The sequence below is a fragment of the Hyla sarda genome, chromosome 1 (genome assembly GCF_029499605.1).
Source record: "Hyla sarda isolate aHylSar1 chromosome 1, aHylSar1.hap1, whole genome shotgun sequence".
NCBI classification, from domain to species: Eukaryota; Metazoa; Chordata; class Amphibia; order Anura; family Hylidae; genus Hyla; species Hyla sarda.
In genome coordinates, this window is record NC_079189.1 from 578803211 (window position 1) to 578830024 (window position 26814).

Genomic DNA, 26814 nt, shown 5'->3' on the forward strand with positions numbered 1-26814 from the left:
TGACTAAACATTGCCAGGGAACGTTGCCAGGAACCTTTTTTAATGTTTAATCCGGTTCACTGCACAGGAGATCCTACAATACTGTGGCACTTTTTTTTTTTCTTTTTGTTTTTTTTCATTCAATAAGGTGCGATAGACTGTCATTTAACATGACCTTTTCCTTTTCGTTTTCATTTGAAGCGACAGTCCAAAGCAATCTGTTGTTCTCTGTTATCAGCCATGAGGCTGTTTTAGGTCATAGTATTAAAGCGGTACTCCGGTGGAAAACATTATTTTATTTTTTTATTTTTTTATCAACTGGTGCCAGAAAGTTAAACAGATTTGTAATCAACTGGTGCCAGAAAGTTAAACAGATTTGTAAATTACTTCTATTAAAAAATCTTTATCCTTCCAGTATTTATTAGCTGCTATATACTGCAGAGAAAGTTATTTTCTCTTTGGATATCTTTTTTTTTTTTTTTCTGTCCTCAGTGCTCTCTGCTGACACCTCTGTCCGTATGAGGAACTGTCCAGAACAGGAGCAAATCCATAGCAAACCTATACTGCTCTGGACAGTTCCTGATACAGACAGAGGTATCAGCAGAGAGCACTGTGGACAGAAAAAAAAAAAGAAATCCAAAAACAGAAGAAATTTCTCTGTAATATACAGCCGCTAATAAGTACTGGAAGGATAAAGATTTTTTAATAGAAGTAATTTACAAATCTGTTTAACTTTCTTGCACCAGTTGATAAAAAAAAAAAAAAAATTATTCCACCGGAGTACCCGTTTAAGGCAGAGAGGAAGCCCCCATTAATCTTAACTTCTTTATATATCTTTAAGGGTCTATTCACACAGCAGAATTTCCACATGCGGAATTCTGCCTCAGATCAAAGCCCAAAAACATCTATGGGATTCCGCACTCCCGTTCACACTTCTGAATTTCTGCTTGCTGAATTCCGCTAGTGGAAATTCAGAAGTCTATTGGGCTTTCATCTGAGGTTGAATTCTGCAAGTGGAAATTCTGTCATGTGAATAGACCTTAAAGGGTAACTCTCATTAATACTAATGTTTGCTATTGCACTTCTTATGGCAAATAAAAAATATTTCTAATATACTTTGTTTAAAAAAAAAAAAAAAATCTTTGTCTTATTTGTGCTTAAAAAAGCTTGAGTACATTTCCCCCCATCTTATACACGGACTTTGGACCGAAGTCCAAATACAGAAAGTGCAGCCAGGAGTTCTGAGGGGGGGGGGGGGGGGGGGGGGGGTTGTCCAGCTTCATCCAATCATAGCTCCTCTCACACTTAACTGCCATATGCTGTTAGTCGGACACCCCCCCCCCCCCCCCCCCCACCACTCCAGGCTGCACTTCTGTGTATAAGATGGGGGGAAATTAGCTCTTTGAGCTTTTTTAAGCACAAATAAAACATAGAAAACTTCAAGGTACTTTAGAAATATTTTTTATTTGCCATAAGGAGTGCAATAGCAAAAAATTAGTTTTAATGAGAGTGCCCATTTAAGGCCAGGTTCACACTAGGGATCGACCGATTATCAGTTTGGCCGATATTATCGACCGATAATCACGATTTTGGGCATTATCGGTATCGGCAATTACCTTGCCGATAAGCCGATAATGCCCCGCCCCCACCGCGCCATGAGGGCCCCCCCCCCGACCCACCGCACCGCCCCGGCTCCATTGCCTCCCCCATCCCCGGTTCTTTAATTACCTGTTCCCGGGGCCCAAGGTCCACGCTACTTCTGGCTCCTGCTGCGTCCTGCGTTACGCTGGGCGCAATGATGAGTGACGTGGCGCGACATGACATCACCGTCAGTGCGCACAGTGACAGCTCAGGAGGACGCCACCGGAGCCAGATGTAGAGTGGACCCCGGGCCCCAGGAACAGGTAATTATAAAACCGGGGATGGGGGAGGCAATGGGTCCTGGGGGGTGCGGTGAGGGGTGCGGTGGGCCGGTAGGGGGAGTGGTGCGGCGGTGGGGGGTGGCGGTGATAGGATTCAGGACCCGCGGACAGGCAGGGGGAGAGAAGCAGGTGGCGGCGGCGGTCTATGGCACCGCAAAAGCCACTGCAGTTCATTGATTTAAAGCACCCGCTTTAAATCAATGATCTGCAGCGGTGTCGCGGGGGGATAAATAGCCAATAACTTATATCGGAATATCAGTATAAGTTATCGGCTATCGGCCCTAACCTCCACCGATTATCGGTATCGGCCCTAAAAAAACGATATAGGTCGATCCCTAGTTCACACTACATAGTGTCCGGACGGAGATTCCGAATGTGGCCAGAGTCGGCTAAAACCGAGCATACATTTCCACATACAATTCCAAAACGTGCACTGAAATTTTCGATTGTAATTTTTAAGCAGAATGACACTTGTAAATTCTGTAGTTTGAACCCAGCATAATTGTCATATGCAGCTGTGTACAGGGGAGTTTTTCACAGATATGGATATACAATAAGATGGCGATGTTGTAATAAGGGCTGCGCATCCCCGTGGCTACTGTTGCGGATTAGTGGCGGTAATAGTAATTATAATTCTTTATTTATATAAAGCAGAGAGATTCTACAGTGCTGTACACTCAAATTGGTCCCTGTCTCCACTGAGGTTCACAATCTAAATTTACCTATCAGTATGGTTTGGAGTTTGGGAAGAAAACCATAGGAAACCCACACAAACATGGGGAGAACATCCAAACTCATTGCAGATGTTGTCCTTGGTGCAACAGTGCTAACCACTGAGCTAACATGCTAACGGTCAATCTTGTAAACAGACCACCCCTCCCGAGGGGAAAGAAAGGGATTTGCCCCTCCCAAGAGTTTACATTCCTAGGTGTGAAACATATCCCTGTCATATAAGCTGCATTATGGGGTAGTGCTTCCCGGGTCAGAGCAAGGGTGTGAAACCTGTAGCTCTCCAGCTGTTGCAGAGCTGCAACTCACAGCATGGCCGGGCAACACTAAACCGAAACCCCTACTGTACAGAAATCCCCCTCTATACAGAGTAAAAACTAATGTGCCCACTAAAGTTGAAACCCAGATTCTTCTTGGTGCTGTAGCATGTATCTGCTTCATATGAGGGTAATACTGCTGCCAGTCCCTTTGATGCTTCCAGCCTAAAAGGGGTACTCTGCTGCCCCAGCGTTCGGAACATTTTGTACCGGAAGCTTGGTGCAGGCGGTAGGGGGTTATGACGTCACTGCAATGCCCCCCCCCCCGTGACGTCACACACCACACCCCCTCAATGCAAGTCTACGGGGGGGGGGGCGTGCTGCCACGCCCCCTCCCATATAGCTGCCACGCCCCCTCCCATATACTTGCATTGAGGGGGTGTGGTGTGACGTCACGAGGGGGCATGGCCGTGACGTCACAACACCAGCCATTCTAAACAAACGCTGGGTGCTGCACAGAGATCACGGGGATCCCAGCAGCAGGACCCCCGTGATCAGACATCTATCCTTTAAATAGGGGATAAGATGTCTAGGGGTGGAGTACCCCTTTAAGACCTGTGTTCACACTGTGACTTGTGACCGTAATACACTCATCTGAAACTGACCTTAGGCAGGGAGGCTTGTTCATTCTTCTCCACCCCCATCACCTAGCAGTGGGGGCATATGCATTGCCAGACACTCTCCCATCTACACCCCTGCACTGATTTAAGTGTTGTTTATAGCAACCAATAAGATTATATGATTTCTTTATCTTTTCAGCATTTTGCTTTTAGGTAGGGTCACAAGTGCTGCATTTTGCTGCCTATTGACTTCAATGGATAGGAAAATATACAGTAAAATGCGGCACATGTGACTCGGGTACTTTGACAATACGCATTTTTTCTACCTTTGGCATCACTACTATGTAGTCCTCTATGGTCATTTGCTCCTACTCTGGACAGTTCCTGATATGGACAGCAGGTGGCAGCAGAGAGCACTGTGGTCAGACTGTCAGCGCACTTTACATTTGATAAAGGTATAAATACATAATACAAATGCAGGTACAGTGAACGTGACACAAAGATAATTGTGAACTGGTACTATGGAAGCGAGGGTCCTGCCCATGAGGGCTTACAATCTGCAAGGGGAGAGCAGGGGGACAGCTTGGTCATCTGTGCGCAGGTGGGGAACTGGCTGTTCATAGTGCAGTGCAGAGGCAGCAGGGGTATTGTAGGTCATACGTTTATTTGAAAAGATGGGTCTTTAGGTTGCTCTTTAACCCTTTAAGGACGCAGGGTTTTTCAGTTTTTGCATTTTCGTTTTTTCCTCATCACCTTCTAAAAATAATACTTTCAAGTTTGCACCTAAAAATCCATATCATGGCTTATTGTTTTTTGTGCCACCATTTCTACTTTGTGATGACATCAGTCATTTTACCCAAAAATCTATGGCAAAACGGAAAAAAAATCATTGTGGAATCATCAAATGGAAGAAAAAAATGCCAATTTTGTAACTTTTGGGGGCTTCCGTTTCTACGCAGTACATGTTTCGGTAAAATTAACACCTTATCTTTATTCTGTAGGTCCATACGGTTAAAATGATACCCTACTTATATAGGTTTGATTTTGTCGTACTTCTGAAAAAAAATCATAACTACATGCAGGAAAATTTATACGTTTAAAATTGTCCTATTCTGACCCCTATAACTTTTTTTTTATTTTTCCATGTACAGGGCGGTATGAGGACTAATTTTTTGCACCGTGATCTGAAGTTTTTATCGGTACCATTTTTGTTTTGATCGGACTTTTTGAACGCGTTTTATTCATTTTTTTTGCGCGTACGCCATTGGCCGTGCGGTTTAATTACTGATATATTTTTCTAGTTTGGACATTTACACACTCGGCGATACCACATATGTAAATTTTTATTTTTATTTACACAGTTTTTTTTTTATTGGAAAAAGGGGGGTGATTCAAACTTTTATTAGGGAAGGGGTTAAATGATCTTTATTCACTTTTTTTTTTCACTTTTTTTTGCAGTGTTATAGCTCCCATAGGGGACTATAACATGCAGTACATTGATTCAATACACTGATCACTGATATTGCATTGCAATGGCAGGGATCAGTATTATCAGCAGTTGATTGCTCAAGCCTGGATTTCTGGCTTGGAGCAATCAATCGCCGATCGGACGTGCAGGAGGCAAGTAAGGCACCCTTCTGTTGCGTTCTAGCTGATCAGGACATCGCAATTTTACCGCGGTGGTCCCGATCAGCCGGACTGAGCTGCCGGGAAGCTTTTACTTTCACTTTAGAAGCGGCTATCAACTTTGATCGCCGCGTTCAAAGAGCTAATGCCAGACATCAGCCTGATCGGCGTTGTCCGGCATTAGCCACGGGTCCTGGTTGCTTATAGCAACTGGGAACCACCAGGTATGATGTGCTCCCACCAGCTGAGCGCGCGTCATACCTCGGGAGCCCCATCATCCATATGCGGCATGCGGTTAAAGGTATACTCCGGTGGAAAACATTTTTTTTAAATCAACTAGTGCCAGAAAGTCAAACAGATTTGTAAATTACTTATATTAAATAATCTTTACCCTTCCAGTACTTTTTAGCAGCTGTATAATACAGAGTAAATTATTTTCTTTTTGAATTTCTTTTTTGTCTTGTCCACAGTGCTCTCTGCTGACACCTCTGTCCTTGTCAGGAACTGCCCAGAGCAGCATAGCTTTGCAATGGGGATTTTCTCCTGCTCTGGACAATTCCTGATACGGGCATCAGGTGTCAGCAGAGAGCACTGTGGACAAGACAAAAAAGAAATTCAAAAAGAAAATAATTTTCTCTGTAGTATACAGTTGCTAAAAAGTACTGGAAGGATAAAGATTTTTTATAGAAGTAATTTACAAATCTGTTTAACTTTCTGGCACCAGTTGTTTAAAAAAAATAAAATAAAAAAAAATTCCACCGGAATACCCCTTTAAAGGGGGATAAGTTTCAGATCACAGGGGGGTTCCGACTGCTGGGGGGCCCTGCGATCTCCTGTATGGTGCCCTGGCTTGCTGGCCAGATAGCGGGTGTCAACCACCACACGAAGCGGCGGCCAACACGCCCCCTCAATACATGGCTATGGCAGAGCTGGAGATTGCAGAAGGCAGCGCTCTGGCTCTGCCATAAAGTTGTATTGAGGGGTGTGTCAGCCGCCGCTTCGTGCGGTGGTCAACACGTCCCCTTCCCGTGGGCTGCTGGGGCTCCGTACAGGAGATCGCGGGGGGCCCCAGCGGTCGGTCCCCCGCAATCTGAAACTTATCCTTAGGATAGGGGATACGTTTTTCAGCACTGGATATTTCCTTTAAGGTCTTGATGGTAGGTGAGAGCTGTATGTTTCGGGGTAGCGAGTTCCAGTGTTAGGGGGAAGCACAGGAGAAGTCTTGGAGATGGTTGTGTAAGGTGCGGACAAGGGGAGAGTGCAAGTGGAGGTCTGTAGAGGATCGAAGATAATGTGAGGGGTGAAATGGAGGGGACAGGTTGTGAATGGCCTTGTATGATGTGGGGAACTGTATAAACTGAATTTGTTTGGTAATGAGTTGTCAGTGAAGGGATTGTCAGAGGAGAGATGCAGAGAAAAAGAGAGGGGCGAGGTAGATTAATCAAGCAGCGGAGCTGAGGATGGATAAGAGGGAAGCAAGAGGAGGATGTTGCAGTAGTCCAAGCACGAGATGATGAGGGCCTGTATCAGTAGTTTAGTCGAGTCCAAATTGAGTAAATTTGATAGATGTTTTTGTGGTGAAGTTGACAGGAGATGGTAAGGGTCTGGATGTGTGGTTTAGACAGATTACCAGAACCACTGGTACTGGTGCCCTTGTTAGCAGTGCCATTAGAGGGACCTGTTCTCAGCACCATTGGAAGGTCCCTGTTAACAGCACCATTGTAGAATCCCCATAAACCAAGTAATTGGGAGTGCCACAAGTCACAGCACCATTTGCATGCCCCATTGCCCTGAATTATTAATAGTGCCACTCTAGTCAAATCTATTTGAAATACTGACTGTGCCAGAAGTATCCGTCCCCCAATCATAGTGTCAACAATGTGCCCTTCTTTTATGGAATCAAATTTGTCCCTTTATTTATAGTGTGAGCAATGTGCCCCCTTGCCATTTATGGTGTCAGTTGTGTTGTCCCCCTTTATAATCTTGTACAATCATTTTAGTGATTTTTGCAATTTCCTTACATTATAAGATCAGAAGCCTAATGATCTGGAGAGTCCCAGTTGCTTACAACTCCTGTTAATTGCTTGCTCCGACACCAGCAGACATGCTGACACATTGGTACGGTGCCCTTTGGCTGCAGCGATCAGCCGTCCCTGGCGTTTAATCATGGCAGCAGTGTTTTCATTTCTAATTATTTTCTTGTTTGGCCTATTTTATCCAGCAGCTCAAGTATGGAGCCAAGTGTATGTTACTTGAGCTTTGTCTATAGTGGTAGACTGTAGTCATGAAGACAGGCCAGGTAGACCAGTTCGCAAATAATTACAATACTCCATTCAAGACCTGTCAAGTGTTAGATGATCCCGAGCCTTTGGTCAACATCTTACAGAGCTTAAAGGGAAATTGCATCAATGATATTTCTATATACCAAAGTGATAAAGTGTAATGCATTGTAAAGTATTACTGAAATCAGTGTTATTGGATTGAAGATGTCAGAGGAAGGTCAATTGGGGCCTGGGGAATTATTATTATTTTTTTTTTTTACTAATAATACAGCCATGCAATGCCTAATAACAATGTAATATAGTGCCTACACAAGGGTGCTATATAGTCTCCACACTGTGCCATTTAGAAAACATATGTCTTTTGAATTCATTGTACTGCACTAAGAACATTGTATAGCGGTATTATGTAGGCAAATTTTAAGCAAAAATACAGAAACACAGCCGCACATCCACAATTTTGTATTTTGATCTACTTGCTGCTTAGCATAATTTCAAAAACTAACAGGTTGTTGTTATATATCTTGATCAATAAATACAAGCCCACTCGCCGCGTCAAGGCCACCTAGTCAAGTGGCCAGGCAGTCCCGCTGCTGCCGGACCAAGCCCCAGGCTCCGGGCAAATTTAGGTTTTAAATAATAGCAGCACCTCTCTGTAAGTTCATGTTGGCATTTCAAGGAGGAAGAGTATTGCCTTATTGGATATGTTGTTGTAGAAACCTTGAAATGATGGAAGCCTATTGGGCTTGTTGTTTGGAGTGGACTGCCCATGGGGGAAATGGGGTGGGGGAGACCTCCAAATAATAGAAGGCTTAAAGATGGAAGTTGTTATTTTTGCAACAGCTGAATAGTCCCCTTTTATTCTTGCTGGTGGAATTTTCAAGTCTAAATACAGTAGACTTGGAGTTCTATCCAACACTGAGGGGGCTTTGTGAGTTTCACTCCTCCAAATAGGGGTGTAACTAAATTGTATAGGGCACCTAGCAAAATGAGATGGGCCTCCACCTCCTATACGACTGGAAAGCGAGAGAGCAACATAGATAGCAATAGGTAAATATATTAATAATAGTGCCATACAGAGCCACCATCAGAAAGCCACCTACAAGACCACCACATTCACCATGCACTTCTTACCCTTTGGGCCTACCATGTTCACCATGCACTTCTTACCCTTTGGGCCTACCACGTTCACCATGCACTTCTTACCCTTTGGGCCTACCATGTTCACCATGCACTTCTTACCCTTTGGGCCTACCACGTTCACCATGCACTTCTTACCCTTTGGGCCTACAACAACTGCTATGGCTATATGTATGCTCATACCTCTATAACACATCATTGTCTAGGTGGAGCTATACCTTTGCACTATTACTAAATATTTAGATCTTTTTGAACATCTTCCAGTCCTAGGACATGGAACACATGAATCTATATGGTACAGCTACTTACTAAAAAAGAATTTCCTATTCTAGTATTTGTTGTAACCATTGACCCATTTACATAGCGGAGCCTGGTAATATTGCTTTTTAAGTCCCCTGAGAAGAGTGTTGCTCTACCCCAGATAAATATGTTCATTTGTTTGGGACGTGTGGGAATGCGTCTCATTACTGGAGTGAATTTCTTCTTCATACACTGCCAGACCTTACTATTTGCAGCTACAATTGGAACAAATTTGTCTTTGTGGAAAAATAAGCCTAATACATATGTGGTGATGAGGTTACATCAGGCCAGTGTTAAAGGGACAGGACTCTGTAATGGAGTTTACCATTGATCGGCAGAAAGCCTCCTGGACTAGTCGTATTTCTATAGAACCCAGCAGATAATTGTATCTATGTCCTCTGGGCCTGGACACAGGTATTATTAACATTGAGCTTCTGATCAGCCACCTGGGCTCCAGCAGTTACCTCTATGACAAGTGCAAGACAAGTGTTTCCTGTTGTTTCTGTTTCCTGAAGATTGAGCAGGATATCATAACATTATGAGGCCATAAGACTTCATTTTAGGCATTATGAGACTTTTTTTTATTGCTGCATAGGACTTTAAGACCATGTTTGCAGCTCTAGGACACCGTACATCCTAATAAGTCAGAACACTGGAGCTCTGCAGACAGTATAAGTGATTACAGTGCAGTTACATTCAGTGAGCACTTGTGACGTCTTTTCTGATTGGAGTTGTTCACCTTCACTTTTCTTTTACATCTGGCCCACACTGCCATAATGGGCCTCATTTACTTAGAATGGAGTGTGGGTTTTTGTTTCCGACAGGCATTTTTCCATGGTATTTACTATTGTATCTTAAATTTGGCGATTTTCCCAACATTTTGCTCTCTTTGCACATGCTCCGAGCTGTTCAGTTTTCCAGAGCTGAAATCCACCACAGTTTACCGGTATGTGGAAACATTAGTAAATTTGTAGGTTTCTTTCGAAAATGTATTTATTTATTTATTTATTTAGACACGCCCTTTTTCCCTGATGACCATACCCTTTTATAGGGTTTTCTGAGTAAAGTGGAGAGATAGTAGGGTTTTTTGCATTTTTTGTCAGAAATTCTGGCGCATTACATATGTGACACAAAAAACCCTACAAAATCTACTCAGAAAAGCCTTAGTAAATGAGCCCCAATGACTTCTTCCAGCCATGACTTGTTTTTGCAGAGTTTGTTTCCACGTCCTCTTTGGCTCCTCGCTTTTCCAGGACCCTCACTACCCATTTCTCATCCTCTACATAAAGTTTCCATGCCACTGGCCCTTTAAGAGTGTGCTAGATACTAATATTCTCTTATAAAAATAACAGTACCCCCTCTCTACACAGTAACAGTGCCCTTCTTTATGTGTGCACCCAGTAATAGTGTCCACTTAGTGCCCTCCTTATAATAGTACCTCCCTTTACTTCCCCTACACTGTAATAATACCCACACACAGTGCCATACTAGTGCCCTGTTTTCTTTATTAGTGCACTTTAGTGCCTTCATCGCATAGTGCCATCTTACTGTGTGACATTTTTACTATTGCCCTCTTAATACCTCATATTGTTAGCCCTCCCACAGTTGTAAATGTGCCCCTTAAAAAAAAAAAAACAAAAACAATAAAACAATACTCTCTTAAAGGGGTACTCCGGTGGAAAACTTTTTTATTTTTTTAAATCAACTGGTGCCAGAAAGTTAAACAGATTTGTAAATTACTTCTATTAAAAGATCTTAATCCTTCTAGTACTTAATAGCTGCTAAATACTACAGAGGACATTATTTTCTTTTTGGAACACAGTGCTCTCTGCTGACATCCCTGTCCATTTTAAGAACTGTCCAGAGAAGGAGAAAATCCCCATAGCAAACATATGCTGCTCTGGACAGTTCCTAAAATGGACAATGATGTCAGCAGAGAGCTGTGTTCCAAAAAAAAAATTATGTCCTCTGTTTTCCTGTGGAGTATTCAGCAGGTAATAAGTACTGGAAGAATTAAGATTTTTTAATAGAAGTAATTTACAAACTGTTTAACTTCCTGGCACCAGTTGATAAAAAAAAATAAAATAAAAAAAAAGGACCCCTTTAACCCCCATTAAGAGCAGCACATTTCAGGCCAGAGTCCCCTTCTGTCTTGGTATTATGATGCAATGTGGGACTTTGAGGCTATGTAGTGGCATTCAGAAAATATGGTCTCTCTTTCTGACTAAGGGATCTTATACCCAAAGTGTGTCAGATACTCCATACAGATTATGTCTTCTAATGCGATGACATAGCCTCATAGTCCCAAAGTGCGTCATTATATCATGTCATGGCATAAGGGGACTATGGTCTGTCAGTAGAAAGTATCTTACGTTTCGGGTATGAGAACCTCTAGTCAAGACTAAGGGTTTTCATGCCAGAAATGCGTCAGTAAGTGAAAACACTTTTTTTCTTCTTCTTAATGTTCATATGTATAATTTCAAAGCAATAAATTAAACTAAGGAATTTTTCAGAAGAACTTGCAGAGCTAGATGTTCCTCCTTTTCTCCAGTTATGCTATAGTATGAACATACCCTTTGGCTATGTTGTAGCAAAGTTATGTCAAATGTAGATTATGTCATTATGATCCTGTGTGGCCATGTTTTGACACTGTTAGAACGATATAACACTATATGCCATGTCATGTCATTATGAAGCTACATAGGTTTTGGGACATGATAAAAATCATCAGCATATTCTAAGGCATTGCTATGTCAGGGTAAGGTTGTAATGTGGCACTATGCGATGTGTTGTGAGGCCATGCTACATCATTATAAGACTTTATGGGGGCATTAGACATAAAGTTGTGGCATATGTAGTCCGTATGAAGCTAAGACGTGGCTTGACCAGATGACTGCAGGTTTATATGGAAAGAAAAAACAGATATTGGTGGCGCTATCCTTGTGTCGTTAACAAGGGCAACACAATAACAGTTTCCACTTTGTAAAATGCCCACGTACCTGGACGTGTTGGGCTCAGAGCTCGACACCTTTTTGCACATAAACAGGAGTAGTTGCATGGCTGCCAGGATCCGGTTTCCCGTAGATGCATGGAGTTAGCAAAGAAGACTTGGTTCCGTTGGAAGGCTCGAACAGAGAGATAAAAATGGGTTTTCCTAAGGGTGCACACCGCTACGGTAGGTTAAAACCATTGACATCAATAGTAAAATAATAAATCGGCTTTAATGACATACAGACGACGCTTTTCGAGAGCGCACCTCTCTTTGTCATGACATTGTCAAGTCACATGACTTGATAGAGAGCTGCGCTCTCGAAACGCGTTGTCTATATGTCATTAAAGGGGTACTCCGATGGAAAACTTTTTTAAATCAACTGGTGCCAGAAAGTTAAACAGATTTGTAAATTACTTCTATTAAAAAATCTTAATCCTTCCAATACTTATTAGCTACTGAATACTACATAGGAAATTCTTTTCTTTTTGGAACACAGAGCTCTCTGTTAACATCATGACCACAGTGCTCTCTGCTGACATCTCTGTCCATAGCAGCATATGTTTGCTGTGGGGATTTTCTTCTACTCTGGACAGTTCTTAAGATGGACAGTGGTGTCTGCAGAGAGCACTGTGCTCGTGATGTCAGCAGAGATCACTGTGTTCCAAAAAGAAAATAATTTCCTCTCTAGTATTCAGCAGCTAATAAGTACCGGAAGGATTAAGATTTTTTAATAGAAGTAATTTACAAATCTGTTCAACTTTCTGTCACCAGTTGATTTAAAAAAAAAAAAAAGTTTTCACTGGAGTACCCCTTTAAAGCCGTTTTATTATTTTTCTATTGATGTACGGTTTTAACCTACCATAAAGGTGTGTGCCCTTGGGAAAATCCATTTTTACCTCTCCGTTCAAGCCTTCCAACGGAACCAAGTCTTCCTTGACCAGATGACTGGTTTCCATACTACAGGCAATATTGGCTTTATATTGATCCTCCATTATGTTATTATACTGTACATACTGATCAGTCTTACCCGATGTTCCATATTAGCTCCGACCATTAACCTCGTACTTTACGCTGTGACAAATATCTCCATCAATGTTTTTGACAGGAGCGAGTGTTATTTTCTAAATGCCCATCAATAAAGATATGATGTTGGTGATTTGTCAGCTGCCCTTTATAAATGAATTGGAACAGATTTAGGACGGTCAACCTCTAACAGTGGGATTCATAAGACGACCTCCGTTATAGACGTATTACTCATCTTCTTTAATTTGTGGACTGACAGGTCTTATTTGCTAGGATTCCGGCTGGATGTAGGATCACCTAGACTTTATTTCAGGCCTTCACAATGAAGCAGGTTGATCTGCTTGGAGTTATTAATTTTTGATACCATAATGCAGTAAATACCAGAATCTGTGGAAAGTTTTTTTTTTAAGTTGCCGGCTGTACCTTATAGGTACGTTCACACGAGCGGACCCACAGCATATTTTACGCTGCAGATCCGCCAGTGAAGGACCCCTGCATGGTGGCTTTACATGTGCCTGCTCAGAGCGGCCATAAACAGACACACTACGATGTGCGAGACGCATGCGCAGTATACTCGCACATGGCGGCAGCTCTCGGCCTAGCTCATGGAGCAGGGGGAGCAACCGCGATGTGCGCGAGTACACCGCGCATGCGCGGCAACTCGCACATCGCCGTGTATCTGCTAGTAGCATCATATTGCGGCTCCAAGCAGGCACATGTAAAGCCACCATGCAGCGGTCCTTCAGTGGTGGATCTGCAGCGTAAAATACACTGTGGGTCCGCTCGTGTGAACGTACCCTAAAGGGGTATTCCGGCAATAGACAGCTTATCCCCTGTCCAAAGGATCTCTGTGCAGCACCCAGCATTTTCTGCCAGGCTGCTGCTTCAGTCTCTGAATCCTCTGTGTTTCCGGGACTAGAGACCTCATGCCACGCCCTCTCTTGATGTCACACCATGCCCCCTCCATTCGTGTCTATAGGAGGGGCGTGATGGCCGGGTTCCAGTGACGGGCCCCCCAGCAATCAGACATCTTATCCCCTATCCTTTGGATAGGGGATAAGATGTCTATAGCTGGAATACCCCTTTAAAGTAGAGGGGGGAGTTGTCAGGTATGCATGTGTTATAAGTCGTCCATGGGCCTTTGCCTAGGGCGGAAGGTTTGAGTGGGGCAGCACTTAAATAGTAAAGAAAAAATAAAAACCCTTTGAAGTAGCTGCTGTCACCGTGCTGAAGTCTATAGAGACAGAAATTGTTATGTACATGGAATCTAATGGGGTAAATTCAGTCCGAGTGCCTAGGGCAGCATGAGCTTTAAACACGGCCCTGGGAGTTGTCAGACAGGTCCGGACTTCTCTTTTTAGAACCATCTACTGCAGCACTGCACAATATTTTAAGACATTTTGCTATGTTCTTACTCCATATACTCTACTTTAACCCCTTAAGGACCAGGCCATTTTTATTCACATATACAATATGTCTACTTTATGTTTGCATCATAAAATTGACATGTTTTTAGTTTTGGAAGTCACCAGAGGGCTTCAAAGTTCAGCAGCAATTTTCCAATTTTTCACAAAATTTTCAGACTCACTATTTTTCAGGGACCAGTTCAGGTTTGAAATGGATTTGAAGGGTCTTCATCTTAGAAATTCCCCACAAATGACCCCATTATAAAAGCTGCATCCCTCAAAGTATTCAAAATGACATTCAGTCAGCATTTTAACCCTTTAGGTGTTTCACAGGAATAGCAGCAAAGTGAAGGAGAAAATTCACAATCTTCATTTTTTACACTCGCATGTTCTTGTAGACCCAATTTTTGCATTTTTACATGGGGTCAAAGGAGAAAATGTATACTTATGTTTGTAGCCCAATTTATCTCGAGAAAGCACATACCTCATATGTCTATGTAAAGTGTTCGGCGGGCGCAGTAGAGGGCTCAGAAGGGAAGGAGCGACAAGGGGATTTTGGAAAGTACGTTTTTCTGAAATGGTTTTTGGGGGACATGTCGCATTTAGGAAGCCCCTATGGTGCCAGAACAGCAAAAAAAAAAAAAAAAAAACACATGCCGTCCCATTTGGAAACTAGACCCCTTGAGGAACGTAACAAGGAATTAAGTGAGCCTTAATACCCCACAGGTGTTTCACGACTTTTGCATATGTAAAAAAAATATATAATAATTTTCACTAAAATGTGTGTTTCCCCCAAAATTTCACATTTTTGCAAGGGTTAATAGCAGAAAATACCCCCCAATATTTTTAACCCCATCTCTTCTGAGTATGGAGGTACCTCATAAGTTGACCTGAAGTGCACTACGGGCAAACTACAATGCTCAGAAGAGAAGGAGTCATATTTGGCTTTTTGAGAGCAAATTTTGCTCGGGGGGGGGGGGGGCGGGCATGTCGCATTTAGGAAGCCCCTATGGTGCCAGGACAGCAAAAAAAAAAAAACACATGTCATACCATTTTGGAAACTAGACCCCTTGAGGAACATAACAAGGAATAAAGTGAGCCGTAATACCCCACAGGGGTTTCACGACTTTTGCATATGTAAAAATAAAAAAAAAATTTCACTAAAATGTGTTTCCCCCCTAATAGCAGAAAATACCCACCAAAATTTGTAACCCCATCTCTTCTGAGTATGAAGGTACCCCATAAGTGGACCTGAAGTGCACTACGGGCGAACTACAATGCTCAGAAGAGAAGGAGTCACATTTAGCTTTTGGAGAGCAAATTTTGCTCGGGGGGGCATGTCGCATTTAGGAAGCCCCTATGGTGCCAGGACAGCAAAATAACCCCCACATGGCATACCATTTTGGAAACTAGACCCCTTGAGGAACGTAACAAGGGGTACAGTGAGCATTTACCCCCCACTGGTGTCTGTCAGATCTTTGGAACAGTGGGCTGTACAAAATTTCTAATTTGCACAGCCCACCATTCCAAAGATCTGTCAGACACCAGTGGGGTGTAAATGCTCACTGCACCCCTCATTACATTCCGTGAGGGGTGTAGTTTCCGAAATGGGGTCACATGTGGTTTTTTTTTTTTGCGTTTGTCAAAACCGCTGTAACAATTAGCCACCCCTGTGCAAATCACCTCAAATGTACATGGTGCACTCTCCCTTCTGAGCCTTGTTGTGCACCCCCAGAGCACTTTGCGCCCACATATGGGGTATCTCCGTAGTCGGGAGAAATTACATTGCAAATTTTGGGGGGCTTTTTTCCCTTTTTTTTTTACACTAACATGCTGGTGTAGACCCCAACTTCACCTTTTCATAAGGGGTGAAAGGAGAAAAAGCCCCCAAAATTTGTTAGGCAATTTCTCCCGAGTACGGCGATACCCCATATGTGGCCCTAAACAGTTGCCTTGAAATACGACAGGGCTCCAAAGTGAGAGTGCCATGCGCATTTGAGGACTAAATTAGGGATTGCATAGGGGTGAACTTAGGGGTATTGTATGCCAGTGATTCCCAAACAGGGTGCCTCCAGCTGTTGCTAAACTCCCAGCATGCCTGGACAGTCAGTGCCTGTCCAGAAATGCTGGGAGTTGTTGTTTTGCAACAGCTGGAGGCTCCGTTTTGTAAACACTGCCGTACAATACATTTAAAATTTTTATTGGGGGGGGGGGGGGCAGTGTAAGGGGTGTATATGTTGTGTTTTACCCTTTATTATGTGTTAGTGTAGTGTAGTGTTTTTAGGGTACATTCACACTGGCGGAGGTTTACAGTGAGTTCCCTGCTAGGAGTTTGCGCCGCAGCTCATACTTGAAGCAGAAAACTTACTGTAAGCCTGCCCGTGTGAATGTGCCCTGTACGTTCACATGGGGGGGGGGGGCAAACCTCCAGCTGTTTCAAAACTACAACTCCCAGCATGTACTGACAGACCATGCAGGCTCGGAGTTGTACTTTTGCAACAGCTGGAGGCACACTGGTTGGAAAACCTTTAGTTAGGTTCTGTTATCTAACTCAATATTTTCCAACCAGTGTGCCTCCAGCTGTTGCAAAACTACAACTCCCAGCATGTACTGATCACCGAAGGGCATGCTGGGAGATGTAGTTATGCAACAGCTGGAGGGATCGCAACTACAACTCCCAGCATGCTGGGATTTGCAGTTTTGCAACATCTGGAGAGCTACAGTATAGAGACCACTGCAAACTATGGCCCTCCAGATGCTGCAAAACTACAAATCCCAGCAGGCCCAGACAGCAAACAGATGTGTGGGCATGCTAGGAGTTGTAGTTTTGCAAGATCTGGAGGGCTATAGTTCAGAGACTACCATATAGTGGTCTCAAACTGTAGCCTTCCAGCTGTTGCAAAACTACAACTCCCAGCATGCCCAAACAGCTGTCTGGGCATGCTGGGAGTTGTATTTTTGCAACATCTGGAGGGCTACAGTTAGAGACCACTGTATAATGGTCTCAAACTGTACCCTCCAGATGTTGCTAGGCAACTCACCGGCTTCCGTCGGATCAAGCCGCACGTCATCGCCGCCCGCCGATCTCCGTTGCCCACAGCCTCCGTCGCCCACCCAGATCGGTAAGTGGATCTTCGGTGCCGGTCCTTGTCGTTTCCCCGTCCTGCCCAGCCTATTGTGGGTGGGCAGGACGGGGAAAACTAAAGTTAACCCCCCCCCCCCCCCGATCTACTATTGGTGGTCGCGTCTAGGAGTGACCCCAGCCACCTCACTCCTATCGCTTCAGGGGGATCCTGGGTGTCTTAGACACATGCGATCCCCCTTACATTCCGGGTCACCGGGTCACTATAGACCCGGAATCGCGCAAATCACAAGTGTGAATTCACTTGCGATTTTTGTCGATCGCTGACATGGGGGGGGTCTGATGACCCCCCTGGGCATTTGCGCGGGTTGACCGCTGATCAATATCAGCAGTCACCCCGGTCCGGTCCCCGCCCGGTGCGCGGCAGGGGCCGGAATTCCCACGGACGTATAAGTACGATCCTGGTCTTTAAGACCCAGGACGCAGGGACGTACTCATACGTCCGTGGTCCTTAAGGGGATTAAAGGGGTATTCCAGGCAAAAACTTTTTTTTTTTATATATCAACTGGCTCCGGAAAGTTAAACAAATTTGTAAATTACTTCTATTACAAAATCTTAATCCTTCCAATAGTTATTAGCTTCTGAAGTTTTCTGTCTAACTGCTCAATGATGATGTCACGTCCCAGGAGCTGTGCATGATGGGAGAATATCCCCATAGGAACCGCACAGCTCCCGGGACGTGAGTCATCAGAAAGCAGTTAGACAGAAAACAGCAACTCAACTTCAGAAGCTAATAACTATTGGAAGGATTAAGATTTTTTAATAGAAGTAATTTACAAATCTGTTTACCTTTCTGGAGCCAGTTGATATATAAAAAAAAGTTTTGGCCTGGAATACCCCTTTAATGAAGTAGTTTTTTTTGTCATAGCAAGTGCAACCCCTCTGTGTTCTGTAAATGTTCTGTAAAGTGATGGCAGATCACAATGTGTGTCAGTGTCAGGCTACTGTATGTTGTGGCTTTGTAAGGGAATGCTATGGCATTGAGAGGACACATGGCATTTTGAGGCTATGTTGTGGGATTGTGAGGCCATGTTTTGGATTGTGAAGGCTTACTGTGGTATTGTGAGGCCATGTTGTTCCATATGTTGCATTTTGAGTGTGCAATGTGGTTTTGTGAGGCCTTGTTGTTACATTCTGGAGGCATACTGTGGTATTGTGAGGCAATGTTGTTCCATGTGTTGTATTTTATGGGTATGCTGTGGTGTTGTCAGGCCACATTGTTACATTATGAGGGCATACTGTGTATTGTGAGGCCATTTTGTTCCATATGTTGCATCGTGGGGGCATACTGTGATATTGTAACACAATGTGGCATTGTGAGGGCATGCTGCGCTTTTACTAGGCTGCGTTGTAACACTGCATGGCTGTGGTGTGGCACAGTGAGGCTATTATGTTCTTAGGCTCTTTTGTGGCATTGTAAAATTCTATGTGTGTGACTTTGTAAAGACTGTGTGGCAGTGTGAAGCTTTGTTGTGATATGCGGAGCCTATGTTGCATAGCAAGACTACGTTGTGGCATGGCCAGGATATAGTGTGGCTTTGTGAGGCTGTGTTGTGACATTGTGAGATTTTGTTCCATTGGGAGGCTATGTTGCGAGGGGTTTTTGTGGCATGTCAAGGCTTTTGGTGTGTCATTGTGAGACGTGTCTGGGCCTATGTTGTGGTACTGTAAGGCGATTTTGTGAAGCTACGTAATATTCTGAGACTCTGTTGTGACATTATGAGGCTATATATGTCAGGCTGTGATGTGGCTGGTTGAAACATTGTGAGGCTCATTTGTGGTTTTGTGAGATTTTGTGGCATTTTGATGCTTACCACAACTACTTGACGTTACCATTTACTGGTTGTCATGGTGTTTTAGGTATAAAGTCTTTCTTTCTTAGTGCTTATGTCATTTATGTTTTGTAGCATTTCTGTTGTTCAAACAAAATAAAAGACGTAATTAAAAAAAATATGAATAATTGTTAAAAATAATCCATTGGATTTACACTTTGGCCGTTGTGTGTTCCTATTAATCATCTCATGACGTGGATCTATATAAAGCACAGAGCCCACACTTGTATTAGTCTCCAATTTACCTCATATGGTCCACTGCCGGCTATGTACATTACATAAATGACGCGAATGTGCCTGAGCTGAGAGCCCTTCTGTGACACTACGGTGTGATCGGGCATCGAAACCCTGTTACAAAGCGGAATTCTTTGTTCATTCATAATTACTATTCGAAATTCAATGAAAATGTGAACAGATGGCAAAAGTCGTAGAGTAACCTCAGATATTGTCATGAATCAGAAACCTTTCTAGATGAGACAGATCTTTAATTATAGTAGAGAAGGTTTTACTATGGGAACTGCTTGGCATTGTCCTACATGGGAAGCCTTATAAAGGGAATAGCTATACGAGCTAAGGGTGGGGGGCTGTGTACAGACTCGGTGCTCCAATGGTCCTAGGATAAACTCTCGCTCTCACAGTCTCTGGATCCCGTTTTAGGTCCTGGTATTGAAATGAGTTACCACCACCTCTTCACTTGGCCTGTTCTGAGTTGAAGTGAGGTTCTTGCACTTGGGTGATGTCACCAACCCACACTCCCCAGAGCCCATGTAGTAAGGTGAATTCTATATCTTAAGCCCATGACTTGAGGGACGTTAGTCCCGCCCCTTTCACCTTTTCCCAACCATCACCCTTTCCACCACCCACAAACTTCCCACAGAAGACTCGACACATGTTGTGTGGCACCCACAATCGCTAGTGCCTGCTCCCAACAACTCCTGGGGCCCCGAAACACCACTAGGAGGCCCATTAAGCTGTGTCCCCAACAGCTGTCAACACCATTCATCTAAACCAACACTGGACTTGTCCTCAATTACTCCCAACAAGGATCCCTTTTTCCTGCAACCCAAAATTGTCGCAATAACCCCATAATCATTAGGGCGGGACCTTTTCTTCTGATTATACATGCCGTAGTGAGCTCTCCTCACCTCCGGCACTGTCTAAAGCTCTAGGCCTCTCCCCCTTGAACTCTTCCTGACCCCCCATAGCCCTCTGTCCTTACGTACACCTCCCCCCTCTTAAAGAGGCAGCGCACCTTTAACTAACTAATCCTGTTAATCCCCCCCCCCCCCCCCCCCGAAAATGAGTGAAGGGGTCTCTAACGCCCCCGTCACGCCACCACTGCACTATCTGGTGCCCCTCCGCTCCATTTTGCTCCCACTCTAGTTTATAGAGAGCCTCTGGCATATTGTCTCATCTGATGGATTTAGATCTTACATCTCCTTCCCATTTGAAAGAAAATTCTGATTTCTTGGGCCTTCTCGACCTGCTTTGCCCATCAACTTCCAAGTTGTGCCATGGGGGTATACCCTAGTGGAAGCGCTTACCAACAGCCTCTGTTGCTGCAGCAGCCACCTAAAACCAGGCGACCAGTCCAGTAGCCTCAGAAGTTTTAAAGGGGTACTCTACTAAGTTTTAAAGGGGTACTCTGGAGAGTGCTCTCTACTGACACCTCTGTCCATTTTAGGAACTGTCTGGAGTAGGATAGGTTTGCTACGGGGATTTGCTCCTGCTCTGGACACTTCCTAAAATGGACAGAGGTGTCAGCAGAGAGCACTGTGGTCAGACAGAAAGGAAATTCAAAAAGAAAAGGACTTACTGTGGATCATAACAGCAGCTGATAAGTACTAGAAGGATTAAGATGTTTTAATAGAAGTGATTTACATATCTGTTTGACTTTCTGGCACCAGTTGATTAAAAAAAAATGTTTTCCAGTGAAGTACCCCTTTAATTCCCTGTGGATAAGAATTTGTTTGGCAGCTGATACCAGAGAGAGGAGGAAGGACCCTCTGGTTGACCAGGTGTGAAGTCCTAGAAGACCTTCTATGGCGGGGAGAGTTGGGAGGCCCCATAGAGGATTGACCTGTCCTGCCGAAATTTAGGAGCACAGGAAAGTTATTGTTTTGGCAGGAGGTATGATTTTTTTTTTTTTAGAGACTAATATTTCTAATACTTGTAATGATTTACTGGAGGAGGTTGTTATCACTTCTTTTATCATCCTCTATCCCTAGGATCTATAATAGGGGATGCACGATCCAACATGTTACCTGTATGATGTGTGAACCTGTTAGACTATTTGACAAGTTGGAAAGTCATATCAATACTTTATTTTTTCAAAGCAATCTGACATTTTCTTTTCACACCTTGATAAATAATATTTTTGCTTAATCAAGTATTCCCTGCATACAGCTCATGTATTCCTCTATCCATACCTTTTACAAGTTCTTTCTGTCTCTACATATAGCCTTGTGGGTCACCCTTATTTATGCAGGGTCGTGAGTTGGAGTGGGTGGTGCCGGCGCTGGTGCCAAGTAATAACTCATCTCTTTAGGGTATTTATATACAGTGTTCCCTCAACTTACAATGGCCTCAACATACAGTGTTTTTTTCTGGACCATTGTAACTTGAAACCAGACTCAACATACAATGCTACAGACGCTCCAGATCTGTGAAACGTGTCAATGGCCGGAAGAACCGACCAATCAGAATGGGGCATTTTAATGGTAAAACCCCTGTATTCCTAAAGTGTATGTATTGACTGGTTGTATTGCAGCGCCCCCTACAGTACGGGGAGGTATTACATGTTCTGTACTACTCCTTACCTGTGCCAGGGATATCTGCTCCAGGTTAGGACGCCTCCATGTTACATTTTTAGGACACTGTGTGTACTGTACAAGACGCTGAAGAAGCTCCTGTGCTCTACATAGATAGCTCCTGTCCTCTAGATAGAGTTCTGGTCTCAACATACAATGGTTTCAACATACAAGGGTCATCCTGGAACCAATTCATATTGTAACTTGAGGGACCACTGTATGGGGCTAGGGCAGTGCACTGAAGCAGTGACCTGGACCTAGAGCAAGGACATATGGCCCATAGAGGAAGACTATGCAGCTTCTATAGCAATACTCTCTGAACTGTGGACCTCCTGATGTTGGCTGTCTGGACATGCTGGGAGTTGTAGTTTTGCAACATCTGGAGGTCCACAGTTTAAAAAAAACATTGTTCAATAGGATCTGGGGTTCCTGGTTGGTTTCATTGCTTTACCCTTGGGTGGCAAGAACATGTACCAGACTCCATCTGGTAGTGAACCAGAGGCTAGAGCAGTGTTTCCCAACTAGGGAGCCTCCAGCTGTGACCAAACTACAACTCCCAGCCGAAGGCTGTCCGGGCATGCTGGGAGTTGTAGTTTGGCCACAGCTGGAGGCTCCCTAGTTGGGAAACACTGGGTCAGAGAATTGACCCAAAGATAAAGAAAGCCAAGCTATTCTGGGTGCAATACAAAAACCTGGCAAATATTTGCCATTCACTTCAATGGAAACCCAGCATGGCCACTACACAATGTATGGTGCTGTTTGTCTCTTCCTCTGTTCTCTGGGTATGCTGGCAATGTGCCTCTGGCAGAGAGTTGATCAATGAATACCCAGATGTCAATACATCACCTATCTGATGTTAATGAGTAGTACATCCTCAATAAATTCAGCCCGGGAGAATGCTCTAAAGGAGTAGTCCAGCAAAAGAAACAACCTGTGTATAGTGTCATAAAGTATAATCAAGCAACTTAACAATATAATGTTATAAGCCATAATGCACAGATCTTCCGTTATCAGCTGAGCTGCCTGGCTTACAGTTGTGACGTCACGTCATACTCTGTGAAAGCAGAGCACTCGTCCTCTCTTCCCTCTCTCCTCCTGTCTGCTCAAGACGAGACCAGTGATGTGAATAGGTGGAGATTATATTACTGCTCAATAGATTTTAAGGCAGCAGGAAGCCTTTCTCCGATAAGACAGCAGTGAGCCTAATGTGACGGAAACTATTGTGACTGAGAGAAGCTTCCTGCTGCCTTTAAATCTAATGAGCAGTAATATGAGCTCCCCTCTTCACATCACTGGTCTTGTCCTGAGCAGACAAGAGGGGAGGGGGAAGCAGGGACGGGATCTCTGCATTTAGAAAGTGTGATGTGATGTCACAGCTACAAGCCTGACCACTGATAATGGAAGATCTGGGCATTATGGCTAATAAAATAAAATTAATAAGTTGCTTTATTATATTTTTTGACACCATGCACAGGTTGTTTCTTTGGAAGGGCAACCCCTTCATAAAACACCAACATTAAGGGTGTGTGTTTTGTTTCCAGCATATAGAAGCTCTGTCATTTACTCACCTCTAGTCCTGATCTTACAGGTCTATGTTGTTATCAACCTAGAATGAGCTTGAAGGCTTTACTAATATTAGAAAGCAGAACACAATCCAAGAATAACCGCGTACAGGAGAGAACAAAGGAGCATTATTATATCTGCAGCCTTCTCTAGTCCCCAAAAGCATGTTCAGGTCAGAAGGAATGATAGAGCTCCCTTTGTGTCTCGTGCTGGAGGTGACGAGAGGCGACAATAATGTGAGGATATTGTCAGAAGCTGTGATAATACGGGAAAGAGAGCGTTAGCTACTAATATTTCATGGATGCTTCTATGTCACTTCACCAATATTTCTACTCTGTGACACCTGGATAAAGAGACAGTGTCCCTTATATCTGTCACCTGTCTACATCTGCTTTAGACATATAACTTTAGTGCTTCTGCACACGTATGTAAATATTTCTGGACAAGTCTACAAAGGCAACATCAATTCAAGAGACAGTGACCTAACTCATTATTCAGAATGTATGCAGAAAGTATACAGAAAGGCGCTGTCTTGAAGGAGCTGACAGGCCACATGGTTAGAAAAGCAGTGAATATAGATGAGGGAGATGTGTGCGCCTCAACCAATTAGGGACAATCACACACTGAAGCTCTTGGCTTTCTGAGCTCAGGAGAAGGGAGAGTGATGTTAAAAAGTGACCTGTCGGGCCCAGCAAACTGGTCATCATGTGTGAAAAGAACTACTGGACTTCCTGCCTGGTGGGAAAGCTAAGGAAAACAGGTTATGTGCTAAGCAAAGATTATACTTGTACATTACAAAGTTATAGAACTTTAACATGTGCATCTATAAAGTTAATTTCATTTGGCTGGAGTTCTCCTTTAAAAAGAAAAAGGGTTGTGGTACACTGAGGAACTTTGGGTTACACCACTCAGCTACATGATGGCATACACCTCAAGGACAACTACTGTCATCATTACCCACAACATCATTTCAGTGACCACCACATGTCTATCTACCTAAAATCTATCTATTCAGAGGCGTTACTAGGGGAGTTAAAGCCTTGGGTCAGAAACGCATTGCCGATGCCGCTGACCTCCACCGCTGCCTGTGTTACTACAGTTTCACCCCTTCGTTTGGTGCTCCTTCTGTGCAGTTCCTGAAATTATCCTATCCATGACATGATGGCGTATGGAGGAGATTGTGACCATACAAAGCACTGCACTATAAGCAATTAATGGACTGTTGGTCACATATGTGCTTTGTGTTATCACAGCATATATTGATGGAGGCTGGGTGTGGTTAGGGGTGTGTAGGGGCATAGCTGGGCTATTGGAAACCTAGCAAAGCCCCTGTATATATCTATCCATCTCATCTATGTCTATTGTCATGTGTCTTAGACAGATATTGTTATTCTCCTTCCTCTATAATGTTTGGATTGATCACATTAACCACCTACATGAAATTCGTGGCTGGTGTGAGCTGACTATTAATGTCTTTATTATCTTTTCTGCCATTGCCATGTAGACCTCACCACACAACTGATGTTCAGGCATTGGTTTCCAGGCTTTACGTGTTAGCGTGTGATATTTATGTTTTATATATACAATGCATTCGGAAAAATCTTCAGATGCTTATGTTTTTTACATTTTGTTATGTTGCGGCCTTGTGCTAAAATGAAAAAAAAACCAAAACAATTCTATGCCATTGTAAACAAACTATTGCTGTGACATTAGTATTCTGACCCTTTACTTGGCTGTTTTTTTAGGGTCATTGGAGGGAATTTATCAAAGGATTAAAGGGGTATTCCAGACAAAAACTTTTTTTTATATATATCAACTGGCTCCGGAAAGTTAAACAGATTTGTAAGTTACTTCTATTAAAAAATCTTAATCCTTCCAATAGTTATTAGCTTCTGAAGTTGAGTTGCTGTTTTCGGTCTAACTGCTTTCTGATGACTCACGTCCCGGGAGCTGTCCAGCTCCTATGGGGATATTTTCCCATCATGCAAGGGATATTCTCCCATCATGCACAGCTCCCGGGACGTGACATCATCATTGAGCAGTTAGACAGAAAACTTCAGAAGCTAATAACTATTGGAAGGATTAAGATTTTTTAATAGAAGTAATTTACAAATCTGTTTAACTTTCCGGAGCCAGTTGAAATATGAAAAAAAGTTTTTGCCTGGAATACCCCTTTAACTTGCTCTTTTTTGGGTTAAGAATGTGGGTTATGTCGCTTGATTTGTCAGTGTAAAGTTTGCTGCAACTTTTGCTTTAGAAGCTTTTTCAGTCATTTGTGTGACTACCATAGTCTGGTAAATTTTTTCCAGCGGTCAGGAATCTATCATTGTGAATGGTCACACAAATTGTCGGAAATCGACACCAGCCCTGACCTGGCTTAGTGGGGATATGTGTGGAGTGTGGATATTTAATACATGCCTTGCGCCATTTAATACATTTGGGGCACTTACACAGTTTCCACCATACAAATTAAAGGAGTAAAAAGGCATGCACCTACACCACTTTTGAGGAGTCCCCCCCCCCCCCCCCTTATTGGAGGGTGAAGCTTCAGCCCAGTCTGAGGTCCAGAACGCTCTGGGTCAGGTTTTCATTAAAGAAGATGTCCAGTGCTAATAAATGTATTCCTGTGTCTCCGCCTCTGCCATAGAGAGGAATGGAGGGTCTGTGTTTTGACCAGCTGACGTGCTGGGTACGAAACGCACTTTAGCACCATACAGGAGATTGCGCGGGGGGTCGGACCCCCTGTGTAACCGGGATAAATTTATTAGCATCTGACCCCTTCTTTAAGAATTTCTCTGTGCCTCACTCAGCTTTACCTCAACTCTGACCAGTCTCTCAGTCCAGGCGCTAAAAAAATTCCCCCACAGCATAATACTGCCCCCACCATGTTTCACTGTAGGGATGGTATTGGGCAGGTGATGAGCAGTGCTTGTTCTTTTCCCCAGATGCTTAGTATTTAGGCCAACAAGTTCATCTTGGTTTTTATCAGACCACAGAATCTTGTTTCTCGCAGTCTGATTCTTTAGGTGTTTTTTTTTTTTTTTATAAACTCCAGGCACCTTTCATGTGTCTTTTATTGAGGAGAGGCTTCTTTTTGGCTACTCTGCCATAAATCCCATATTGTGGAGGCTGCAGTGATGGTTCTGAACCTTCTGGAAGTTTCTCCATCTGCACACAGGATCTTTGGAGCACAG

At 43.5% G+C, this 26814-nt stretch overlaps 1 protein-coding gene across 5 annotated transcripts in view; it reads left to right on the forward strand.

The window, feature by feature from the left end:
* The window catches only part of RAB27B (RAB27B, member RAS oncogene family), a 293415-nt gene that overhangs the window by 222925 nt on the left and 43676 nt on the right, over window positions 1–26814 (forward strand). The window lies entirely within an intron of this gene.